The sequence below is a fragment of the Prorops nasuta genome, unplaced genomic scaffold (assembly GCF_024137725.1).
Source record: "Prorops nasuta isolate Cenicafe-Biocafe unplaced genomic scaffold, Cenicafe_Pnas_1.2 PNAS00006, whole genome shotgun sequence".
In the NCBI taxonomy this organism is placed as follows: Eukaryota; Metazoa; Arthropoda; class Insecta; order Hymenoptera; family Bethylidae; genus Prorops; species Prorops nasuta.
The window spans coordinates 10510898-10523575 of record NW_027116803.1 but is presented as its reverse complement, the minus strand read 5'-3'; positions in this window follow the sequence as shown (position 1 = coordinate 10523575).

The following is a 12678-nucleotide window of genomic DNA, read 5'->3' as shown; positions in this document are numbered from 1 at the left end:
CCGTACCTGGAACCAATAGCGATGCCACGGGACTCGCTACCCTTTAGTTAATAAGTACCGAATTCCTTTAGAAACTGTCGGCAGTTAGCCTGACCCATACTTCTCATCCTGGAAACATTGACCTCCACAGGACAATGTTTCATCTAAGGGGGGAGGTGTAACGTAGGGGTCAGCCACCTCGCCAAACCAAAGTAGATCGCACGCGTCCGTGTGCAATACCGGTAGTATTGCACATTGCTGACACCCGGAATTCTTTTCCGGAAATGCGTCAAACCTTGGGCGTCGGCCGTGGATGTGGAGACTTTTTGGTCGTCATGTGTCGAAAGATCATGGCGCTACTGACGACACATGACCTATTAAGCCTCCTACATATATGCGAGTTCCGCGACCCTCAAGTCGAGTCTTATTCTGTGCAAGCTTAGCCGCTGCCGCATCTTCCGCGTTCCAAGGTCGTAACTCTAGTGTTCGTTCCACGGGAGCAGAGTACTCCACCGTATTCTAACTAAAATCTCTTGCCCAGTCGCCGTGTACTGGTAGTTAAGTCTAGTATAATTCAGTCCGAAACAAGTCGTGTAGAAATTGTCGCGAGTGTTCATCTTTCAGTCGTGCCTAACACGTACCGTTCTGAAAGATACCCACAACTACTACGAACTGATCATAATTAATTAAGTGCGAGTAATCCACAACCATAGGAGAGTCTAGTCTCTCCAATAGTTGTGACGACTAGTAAATAATCCTGCGAATGCTGATACAGCATATTTAGTGTTTACTGTAAGTACATTTGTAATATCTGAAAATACATAGCATTGTGTCAAATCTGCTGTTCCAACGTGTGTTTATACACACTATCATTCACCCCGAATCCTGCCAATTCATTACATTCTTACCGCTCGGAGTGTAATACTTTAGTTCATTGTACTGTGAGTCGCAAAGCTCAATCGGCGTTTCTACTGACCCAGACTGTAGTGTCGAGTCAGCGCGTAACACGGCCGATAGGCGGCCCCGACTACCCAGTACGTAACACCCCCCTAAGTACCCCCTTAAGTACCCCTAAACGTACCCCCCCCCCCCCAAGTCCCCACCCCAAGACACCCCTAAGTACCCCCCTAAGTACCCCCCAAAGTACCCCCTTCCAAGTTCCCCCCCAAACCCCCCCCCCACTAAGAGCCCCCTAAGCACCCCCCTAAGTAACGCCCACCAAGTCCCCCCCCCAAGTCTTCCCCCCAAGACCCCCCCCAAGACCCCTCTAAGTACGCCCAAAGTACCCCCTAAAGTACCCCCCCCAAGACCCCCCTAAGTACCCCCCTAAGAATCACCCCCCCCAAGACCCCCCTAAGTCCCCCCCCCCCAAAGTACCCCCTTCCAAGTCTCCCCCCCAAGCCCCCCAAGACCCCCCTAAGTACCGCCCTAAGTACCCCCCCCCCCTCCCCAAATCCCACCCAAGACCACTCTAACTACCCCCTAAGTACCCCCCCAAGACACCCCTAAGTACCCCCCCAAGACCCCCCTAAGTACCACCCCTAAGTACCCCCCTAAGTACGCCCTCCAAGACCCCCCTAAGTACCCTCTAAGTACCCCCCAAAATACCCCCCTAACTACCACCCCCCAAGTTTCCCCCCCCAAGACCGCCCTAAGTAACCCCCTAAGTACCCCCCCCAAGACCCCCCTAAGTAGCCCCCCAAGACCCCCCTAAGTAACCCACCAAGACACCCCTAAGTACCCCCCCTAACTGCCCCCCTAAGTACCCCCCCAAGACCCCACTAAGTACCCCTCTAAGTACCCCACTAAATACCCGACTAAGTACCCCCCTAAGTACCGCCCTAAGTCCCCCCCAAGTCCCCCTAAGTACCCCCCCCCCCCCAATTTCCACCCCAAGACCCCCCTATGTACCCGCAAAGTAAACCCCCAAGACCCCCCTAAGTACCCTCCTAAGTACCCCCCGAAGTAACCCCCCTAGGTACCCCCCCAAGTCCCCCGCCCAACCCCCCACCCCAAGACACCCCTAAGTACCCCCCCCCAAGTCCCCCCCAAGACCCCCCTAAGTACCCCCCTAAATACCCCCTAAGTACACCCCCCCCTAGACCCCCCTAAGTACCACCCTAAGTACCATCCCAAGTACCCCCCCCCCCAACTCCCCCCCCAGGACACCCTAAGTACCCCCCTAAGTACCCTCTAAAGTACCCCCTTCCAAGTCCCCCCCCAAGCCCCCCCTTAAGAACCCCCCTAAGAACCCCCCTAAGTACCACCCCCCAAACCCCCCCCCCCCAAGAACACCCTAAGTAACCCCCCCCGAAGTCCTCCCCCAAAACCCACATATTTCCCCCCCCCCCAAGTCCCCCCCCAAGAACCCCCTAAGTACCTCCCCCAAGTACCCCCCCCAACTCCCCCCCCAAGATCCCCATAAGTACCCCCCCAAGTACCCCCCCCCCCCCAACTCCCCCTCAAGTCCCCACCCAAGTCCCCTTCCTAGAACCCCCCTAATTACCCCCCTAATTACCCCCCAAAATACACCCCACCAAGTCCCCTCCCGCCCAGTCATCAATCACAGCCCCCCCCCCAAAGACCCGCCACCAAGTCCCCCCCAAAGAACCCCCTAAGTACCCCCACCCTAAGTCTCCCCCCAAGTCCCCCCCCAAGCCCCCCCTAAGTACCCCCCAAAGTCCCCCCGCCAAGTCCCCCCCCAAGCCCCCCCCAAGGCCCCCTAAAGTAGCCCCCCCAAGTCCCCCCCAAGACCCCCCTAAGTAACCCCCTAAGTACCCCCACCCCCCTAAGCCCTCCCCCCGTAATCCCCCCTAAGTACCCCCCCCCCCTGGTCACCCTCCAAGCCCCCCCCCAAGTCCCCCCAAGACCCCCTAATTACCCCCCTAAGTACCCCCACCACAAGTCCCCCCCCAAGTCACCACCCCTAAGTCCCCCCACCAAGTCCCCCCCCAAGACCCCCCTAAGTCCCCCCCCAAGTCCCTCCCCCTCAAGACCCCCCCAAGTCCCCCCCCCCCCCCAAGACCCCCCAAGACCCCCCTAAGTGCCCCCCCTAAGTACCCCCTTAAGTACCCCCCCAAGACCCCCCTAAGTACCACCCTAAGTACACCCCTAAGTACCCCCCTAAGTACCCCTCTAAGTACCGCCCTAAATACCCCCCTAAGTACCGCTCTAAGTACCCCCCCAAGACCCCTCTAAGTACGCCCAAAGTACCCCCTAAAGTACCCCCCCCAAGACCCCCCTAAGTACCCCCCTAAGAACCACCCCCCCAAGACCCCCCTAAGTACCACCCCCCTAAGTCCCCCCCCAAAGTCCACCCCACCAAAGTCCCCCACAAGTCCCCACCCCCCCAAGACCCCCCTAAGTACCCCCCACCCCAAAGTACCCCCTTCCAAGTCTCCCCCCCAAGCCCCCGCAAGACCCCCCTAAGTACCACCCTAAGTACCCCCCCTCCAAGTCCCCCATAAGTACCCCCCTAAGTACCCCCTCAAGACTCCCCTAAGTTCCACCCCTAAGTACCCCCCTAAGTACGCCCTCCAAGACCCCCTAAGTACCCTCTAAGTACCCCCCTAAATACCCCCCTAACTACCACCCCCCAAGTTTCCCCCCCCCAAGACCGCCCTAAGTAACCCCCTAAGTACCCCCCTCCCCCAAGACCCCCCTAAGTAGCCCCCCAAGACCCCCCTAAGTAACCCACCAAGACACCCCTAAGTACTTCCATAACTGCCCCCCTAAGTACCCCCCCCAAGACCCCACTAAGTACCCCCCTAAGTACCCCACTAAATACCCGACTAAGTACCCCCCTAAGTACCGCCCTAAGTCCCCCCCAAGTCCCCCTATGTACCCCCCCCCCCCAATTTCCACCCCAAGTACCCCCCACCAAGTGCCCCCCCAAGAATACCCTAAGTACCCCCCCCCCCCAAGTCCCCCCACCAAGACCCCTCTAAGTACCCCCCAAAGTACCCCCTCAAGTCCCCCCCCCCAAGCCACACCCAAGACTCCCCTAAGTACCCCCCTAAGTACCCCCCCCCCCCAAGTCCCCCCTAAGTACGCCTCTAAGTACCCCCCTAAGTACCCCCCCGAAGTCCCCCCCTCAAGTCCCCCCCAAGCCCCCCTAAATACCCCCCTAATTACCTCCCAAAGTACCCCCCCCCCTCCACCAAGTTCCCTCCCAAGACCCCCCTAAGTACCCCCCTAAGTACCCCACCAAGACCCCCCTAAGTACCCCCACCCCAAGACCCCCCTAAGTAACCCCCAAAACCCCCCTAAATACCCCCCTAAGTACCCCCCCCCCCCAAGTCCCCCCTACAGACCCACCTAAGTACCACCCTAAGTACCCCCCCAAGTACCCCCCCCCAACTCACCACCCCAAGACCGCCCTAAGTAACCCCCTAAGTACCCCCCCCAAGACCCCCCTAAGTACCCCCCTAAGTACCACCCCAAGACCCACTAAGTACCCCCCTAACTACACCCCTAAGTACCCCCCCCCCCCAAGACCCCCCTAGGTATCCCATAGGTACCCCCCCAAGCCCCACCCCCCCAAGTCCCCCCCCCCCCCAAGTCCCCTCTAAGAACCCCCTAAAGTACCCCCCCCAAGTCCCCACCCAAGCACCCCCCCAAGACTCCCCTAATTACCCCCCAAAGTACCCCCCCCCCCCAAGACCCTACTAAGTACCCCCCTAAGTACCCCCACCCCAAGTCCCCCCCCAAGACCCCCCTAAGTACCCCACCAAAGTCCCCCCCACAAGCCCCCTCCCAAGACCCCCCTAAGTAACCCCCCCCCCAAAGTCCCCCCCCCCCAAGACCCACCTAAGTACCCCCCTAAGTACCCACCAAAGTACCCCCCTACAATTCCCCCCCGCTAGTAAGTCCCCCCCTATAAGTCCCCCCCCCCCCTACAAGTCCCCCTCCCTTATAAGTCTCCCCCCCTACAAGTCTCCCCTGCTAGTAAGTCCCCCCCCTATAAGTCACCCCGCTAGTAACACCCCTATAAGTCCCCCCCGCTAGTAAGTCACCACCGATATGTCCCCCCCGCTAGTAACCCCCCTTATAAATCCCAACCCTAATAAGTCTCCCCCTAAAAGTCCCCCCCCGCTAGTAACCCCCCCCCTATAAGTCCGCCCGCTAGTAAGTCCACTCTCCCTATAAGTCCCCCCCGCTAGTAACCCCGCCTATAAATCCCCCTATAAACCCCCCCCCCCCCCTAAAAGTCCCATCCTAAGGGTCCACACCCATATGTCCCCCCCGCTAGCATTTCACCCCCTATGAGTCCCCACCCTAGTAAGTCCCCCCCCTATAAGTCCCCCGCTAGTAACCCCCCCTATAAGTCCCCCCGCTAGCATAATTCCCCTCCCCCTATAAGCCGCCACGCTAGTAACCCCGCCTATAAGTCCACCCCTATATGTCCCCCCCCGCTAGTAAGTCCACCCCTATAAATCCCCCTGCTAGGAAGTCCCCCTCCCATAAGTAATTCCCCCCCTAAAAATCCCCCCTGCTAGTAAGTCCCCCCTATAAATCACCATATAAGTCCCGCCCAATAAGTCCTCCCGCTAGTAAATCCCCCTCCTATAAGTAAGTCCCCCTCCTAAATGTAAGTCCAACCCTATAAGTCCCCCTCTTATAAGTAATCCCCCCCCCCCTTATAAGTCCTCCCCTATAAGTCCCCACCCTAGTAGGTCCCCCCACTTTAAGTCCACCCCTATATGTCCCCCTTGGTAGTTAGTCCCTCCCTATAAGTCCCCCCTGTTAGTAAATCCCCCTCCTGTAAGTAAGTCCCCCCCTGTAAGTCCCCTCCTTATAAGTCCCCACCCTACAAGTCTCCCTGGCTAGTAAGTCCCCCTCCTATAAGTAAGTCCCCCCACTGCAAGTCCACCCCTATATGTCCCCCTCGCTGGTAAGTCACACCTTATAAGTCTCCACCCTCGTAAGTCCACCCCTATAAGTCCCCACCCTAGTAAGTTCCCCACAATATGTACCCCCGCTAGTAAGTACCTCCCTATAAGCCCCCCCCCATTAGTAACCTCACCTATAAGTCCCTCCCTATAAGTCCCCACCCTAGTAAGTAACCCCTATAAGTTCCCCACCCTAGTAGGTCCCCCCCTATAAGTCCACCCCTATATGTCCCCCCGCTAGTATATTCCCCCCTATAAGTCCCCACCTTAGTAAGTACCCCCCACCCCAAGTCCCCCCTAAGTACCCCAACAAAGTCCCCCCCCCAAGCCCCCTCCCAAGACCACCCTAAGTAACACCCCCACCCCCAAAGTCCCCCCCCCCAAGACCCCCCTAAGTACACCCCTAAGTACCCCCCTAAGTACCCCCCTAAGCTCCCCCCTAAGTACCCCCCAAAGTACCCCCCTACAAGTCCCCCCCGCTAGTAAGTCCACCCCTACAAGTCTCCCCTGCTAGTAAGTTCCCCTCCTATAAGTAAGTCCCCCCCCTGTTAGTCCTCCCCTATATGTCCCCCCCGCTGGTAAGTCATACCTTATAAGTCCCCCCCGCTAGTAAGTCCTCCCTTTAAGTCCCCCCCCTACAAGTCCCCACCGCTAGTAAGTCCCCCCCTGTAAGTCCCCCCCCTATAAGTCCCCCCCCCTACAAGTCCCCACCGCTAGTAAGTTCCCCCCTATAAGTCCACCCCTATATGTCCCCCCCGCTAGTAAGTCCCCCTCCTATAAGTAAGTCCCCCCCACTGCAAGTCCACCCCTATATGTCCCCCTCGCTGGTAAGTCACACCTTATAAGTCTCCACCCTAGTAAGTTCACCCCTATAAGTCCCCACCATAGTAAGTCCCCCCCAATAAGTACCCCCGCTAGTAAGTAACCCCCTATAAGTCCCCCTTTCCCCATTAGTAACCTCACCTATAAGTCCCTACCTATAAGTCCACCCCTATATGTCCCCCCGCTAGTATATTCCCCCCTATAAGTCCCCACCCTAGTAAGTCCCCCCCTATAATTCCCCCCGCTAGTAACCACCCCTATATGTCCCCCCCGCTAGTAACCACCCCTACAAGTCCCCCCCGCTAGTAAGTCCCCCTCCTATAAGTAAGTCCCCCCCACTGTAAGCCCACCCCTAGATGTCCCACCCGCTGGTAAGTCATACCTTATAAGTATCCACCCTAGTAAGTCCCCCCCTATAAGTTCCCTGCTACTAACCCCCCTATAAGTCCACCCCGCTAGTAAGTCCCCTCCCCCTATAAGTCCCCCCTGCTAGTAACCCCTTCCCCCCTATTATTCCCACCATGTAGTAAGTCCCCCTCCTATAAGTGAGTCCCACCCTATAAGTCCCGCCCTATAAATATCACCCCGCTAGTAAGTCCCCCACCTATTAGTAAGTCCCCCCCCCCTACAAGTCCCCCCCTCCCTATTAACCCCACCTATAAGTCCCCCTCTATAAGTCCCAACACTAGTAAGCACCCCCCTATAAGTCCCCACCCTATTAGGTCCACCATTATAAGTACCCCCCTATAAGTCCCCACCCTAGTAGGTCCTCCTATTAGTCCACCCCTATATGTTCCCACCGCTAGTATGTCCCCCCCTACAAGTCCCCCCCTTCCTATTAACCTCACCTATAAGTCCCCCTCTATAAGTCCCCACACTAGTAAGTCCCCCCCTTATAAGTCCCCCCGCTAGTAAATCCCCTCCTATTAGTAAGTCCCTCCCTATAAGTCACCACCCTAGTAAATACCCCCTTATAAGTCACCACCCTAGTAAGTACCGACCTATAAGTTCCACCCTAGTAGGTCCCCCCCTGTAATTCCACCCCTATATGTCCCCACCGCTAGTATGTCTCCCCCTTATAAGTACTCCCCTATAAGTCCCAACCTTAGTAGGTCCCCCCCTATAATTCCACCACTATATGTCCCCACCGCTAGTATGTCCCCCCCTATAAATCCCCCCGCTAGTAAATCCACCACCTATTAGTAAGTCCCTCCCCTATAAGTCCCCCCCTGCCTATTAACCCCTCCTATATGTCCCCCGCTATAAGTCCCCACACTAGTAAGTCCCCCCCTTATAAGTCCCCCCGCTAGCAAGTCCCCCTCCTATAAGTAAGTCCCCCCCTAAAAGTTCCCACCTTAGTAAGTCCCCCTCTATATGCCCCCCCGCTAGTAAGTCCCCCCCTATAAGTCCCCCCGCTAGTAAATCCCCCTCCTATTAGTAAGTCCCCCCCTATAAGTCCCCCCGCTAGTAAATCCCCCTCCTATTTGTAAGTCCCCCCCTATAAGTCCCCCCGCTAGTAAATCCACCTCCTATTAATAAGTCCCCCCCTATAAATTCCGACCTTAGTAAGTCCCCCCCAGTAAGTCCCCCCGCTAGTAAGTCCCCCCCTATAAGTCCCCCCGCTAGTAAATCCCCCACCTATTAGTAAGTCCCCCCCCTATAAGTCCCCCCCCCCTCCCTATTAACCTCACCTATAAGTCCCCCTCTATAAATCCCAACACTAGTAAGCACCCCCCTATAAGTCCCCACCCTAGTAGGTCCACCATTATAAGTACCCCCCTATAAGTCCCAAACTTAGTAGGTCCCCCCCTATAATTCCACCACTATATGTCCCCACCGCTAGTATGTCCCCCCCCTATAAGTCCCCCCGCTAGTAAATCCACCACCTATTAGTAAGTCCCTCCCCTATAAGTCCCCCCCTGCCTATTAACCCCTCCTATAAGTCCCCCGCTATAATTCCCCACACTAGTAAGTCCCCCCCTTATAAGTCCCCCCGCTAGCAAGTCCCCCTCCTATAAGTAAGTCCCCCCCTAAAAGTTCCCACCTTAGTAAGTCCCCCTCTATATGTCCCCCCGCTAGTAAGTCCCCCCCTATAAGTCCCCCCGCTAGTAAATCCCCCTCCTATTAGTAAGTCCCCCCCTATAATTCCCCCCGCTAGTAAATCCCCCTCCTATTAGTAAGTCCCCCCCTATAAGTCCCCCCGCTAGTAAATCCACCTCCTATTAATAAGTCCCCCCCTATAAATTTCGACCTTAGTAAGTCCCCCCCAGTAAGTCCCCCCGCTAGTAAGTCCCCCCCTATAAGTCACCACCCTAGCAAGTACCCCCCTATAAATCCTCACCCTAGTAGGTCCCCCCCTATAATTCCGCCCCTATATGTCCCCACCGCTAGTATGTCCCCCCTTATAAGTCCCACCCTAGTAGGTCCCCCCCTATAAGTACTACCCTATAAGTCCCCACCCTAGTAAGTCCCCCCCCCCTATTATTACCCCCCTACAAGTCCCCACCCTAGTAGCCCCTCCCCCATAAATCCACCCCTATATGTCTCCCCCGCTAATAAGTCCCTCCCTATAAGTCCCACCGCTAGTAAGTCCCCCCCTATAAATCCCCCCGCTAGTAAGTCCCCCCCTATAAGTCCCCCCGCTAGTAAGTCCCCCCCCTACAAGTCCCCCCCCCCTCCCTATTAACCCCACCTATAAGTCCCCCTCTATAAGTCCCAACACTAGTAAGCACCCCCCTATAAGTCCCCACCCTATTAGGTCCACCATTATAAGTACCCCCCTATAATTCCCCACCCTAGTAGGTCCCCCCCTATTAGTCCACCCCTATATGTCCCCACCGCAAGTATGTCACCCCCTATAAGTCCCCCCCCCCCCTCCCTATTAACCTCACCTATAAGTCCCTCTCTATAAGTCCCACACTAGTAAGTCCCCCCCTTATAAGTCCCCACGCTAGTAAATCCCCTCCTATTAGAAAGTCCCCCCCTATAAGTCACCACCCTAGTAAATACCCCCCTATAAGTCACCCCCTATAAGTCACCCCCTAGTAAGTACCGCCCTATAAGTCCCCACCCTAGTAGGTCCACCCCTATAATTGCACCCCTATATGTCCCCCCGCTAGTAAATCCCCCTCCTATTAGTAAGTCCTATCCTATAATTCCCCCCCCCCCCCCCTAGTAACCCCACCTATAAGTCCCCCCCTATTAGTACACCCCTATATGTCCCCACCGCTAGTATGTCCCCCCCTACAAGTCCCCCCCCCTCCCTATTAACCTCACCTATAAGTCCCCTCTATAAGTCCCCACACTAGTACGTCCCCCCCTTATAAGTCTCCCCGCTAGTAAATCCCCTCCTATTAGTAAGTCCCCCCTTATAAGTCCCCCCCTATAAGTCCACCCCTATAAGTCCCTCCCTATAAGTCACCACCCTAGTAAGTTCCACCCTAAGTCCCCACTCTAGTAGGTCCCCCCCTATAATTCCACCCCTATATGTCCCCACCGCTAGTATGTCCCCCCCTATAAGTCCCCAACCTAGTAGGTCCCCCCCTATAAGTACTCCCCTATAAGTCCCCACCCTAGTAGGTCCCCCCCTATAATTACCCCCCTACAAGTCCCCACCCCAGTACGTCCCCCCCCCCCCATAAGTCCACCCATATATGTCTCCCCCGCTAGTAAGTCCCTCCCTATAAGTCCCACCGCTAGTAAGTCCCCCCCTATAAATCCCCCCGCTAGTAAGTCCCCCCCATAAGTCCCCCGGCTAGAAATTCCCCCTTCTATAAGTAAGTCCCCCCCTATAATTCCCACCTTAATAAGTCCCCCCCTATAAGACCCCCGCCAGTAAGTCCCCCCCTATAAGTCACCCCGCTAGTAAATCCCCCACCTATTACTAAGTCCCCCCCCCCCCTATAAGTCGACCCCCTCCCTATTAACCCCACCTATAAGTCCCCCTCTATAAGTCCCCACACTAGTAAGTCCCCCCCTTATAAGTCCCCCCTCTAGTAAGTCCCCCTCCTATAAGTAAGTCCCCCCTGATAAGTCACCCCCTAGTTAGTACCCCCCTATAAGTCTTCACCCTAGTAGGTCCCCCCCTATAATTCCACCCCTATAAGTCCCCACCGCTAGTATGTCCCCCCCTATAAGTCCCCACCCTAGTAGGTCCCCCCCTATAAGTACTCCCCTATAAGTCCCCACCCTAGTAGGTCCCCCCCTATAAGTACCCTCCTACAATTCCCCACCCTAGGAAGTACCCCCCTATAAGTCCTCACCCTTTTTTTTTTTTTTTTTTTTTTTTTACTTCAGCTTGAGCTGTTTACTAGGGGGAAAATGCGTTACCGCATATCCCGTCTTTGATGTTGGTCGACGGGGTTATGTGGGGCTCTTCCACTTCTGAAGATAAATCTCCACTATTGGACATACCCACTAAAAACCCCCTAGGTGAGGGTTAAGAGGAAGACCCATGGGATTTAACAAAAAGTTATTACTTCAAAGTGACTTCCTCCCCTCAAGACAAAAGTCTTTAAATTATAAATAGAATATATGAGTTCTAACTAATTGTCTTCTTCTTTTGTTGCCATTATTTTGTTTATGAATTTCATAAATATATTCCATCCTCCTTTGTAGTGTAAAAAAGTACCTATGAGGTTTTCAGATTCCAAGGTTATAGGCTTTTTATTTTTATATATAGAAGCTGACGATAATAAATTCATCATGTCTTCTCTATCATTTTCCCACCTTTTACATACAAATATTACATGTTCAGGATTCTCACTAACTCCAGGACAATACAGACAAAAGGGGTTTGTTTCCCTCTTGATCTTATGTCTAAACTCCATAAAAGAGCCATGTGCAGTAAGAATCTGAGTCATATAGATATTTATTTTAACTTCTTTATTGATTATCCATGTTCTAAAGTTGTTACAATTTATTATTTTATGTGTCCATTCCGATTTTTTGCATGAAATCCATTTTTTTTTCCATATATCAATAGTTTTTTCCCTAATTACCTTCTTGAAATTATTATTCTCATTTTTAGCTTCATCAGAATTCATAGTATTTTTAATTTTACAGCTATTTTCGTAAATTTCATCTCTTTCATCCATTAATATTTCCAACGGGATGATTCTATTTATAATGTGTAGCGTCTCACTAGGAACAGTTCGACACGCACCGCTGGCACATAGCAACATTGGTCTGATGCTTTTATTTAATTGGTCAATTTGTTTTTTATAGAGGTCATTATGCCAAATTGGACTACCATATAAAATTATAGCATATAAAATATCCATATACAGTTTTCTGGTAGTGAATAGAGGTCCATATAATTTGGGTAACAGTCCTCGAAGAGAATATGTGTATTTTTTAATTCTTTCACCTGTTAGATTTATGTGTTCGCCAAATTTTAAGTTTTCATTAATTGTTACACCTAAGTATTTAACGAATTTTACATTCTCAATAGGTAAATTGTCTATTTTTAATGTAACAGTAGGTTTGTCTCTAGGTTTATATCTTAAATAAGTAATATATTGACATTTGTTTATAGCCAGTTTCATATTTTTGTTAACAATCCATTCATTAAAGGATTTGAGCAATTCATTAGCGTTATCTTCAACAATCCTGGCATTTGGTCCTTTTACAATTACAGCTAAGTCATCCGCAAACGCAATTATGTTACAATTCTTAGGTTTTGGTAATTCAAGTATACCATTAAAGGTAATGTTCCATAATAATGGTCCCAAGATAGAGCCTTGTGGAACACCCCTATTAGTATAATACATTTTAAATTCATTTTTAGATCTACCTATAATTATTTTTCTATTATCTAAATATTTTATTATTAATTCGATTATATAATCAGGTAATTTTTTAATGTTTTGTAGACTTTCAATAATATCCAAATGTTCTAAACTATTATAGGCGTTACTAATGTCCAGTAAAATCAAAACCGCAACATCAGTTACAAACTCTATATTTTCCTTTACAATCCTGATAG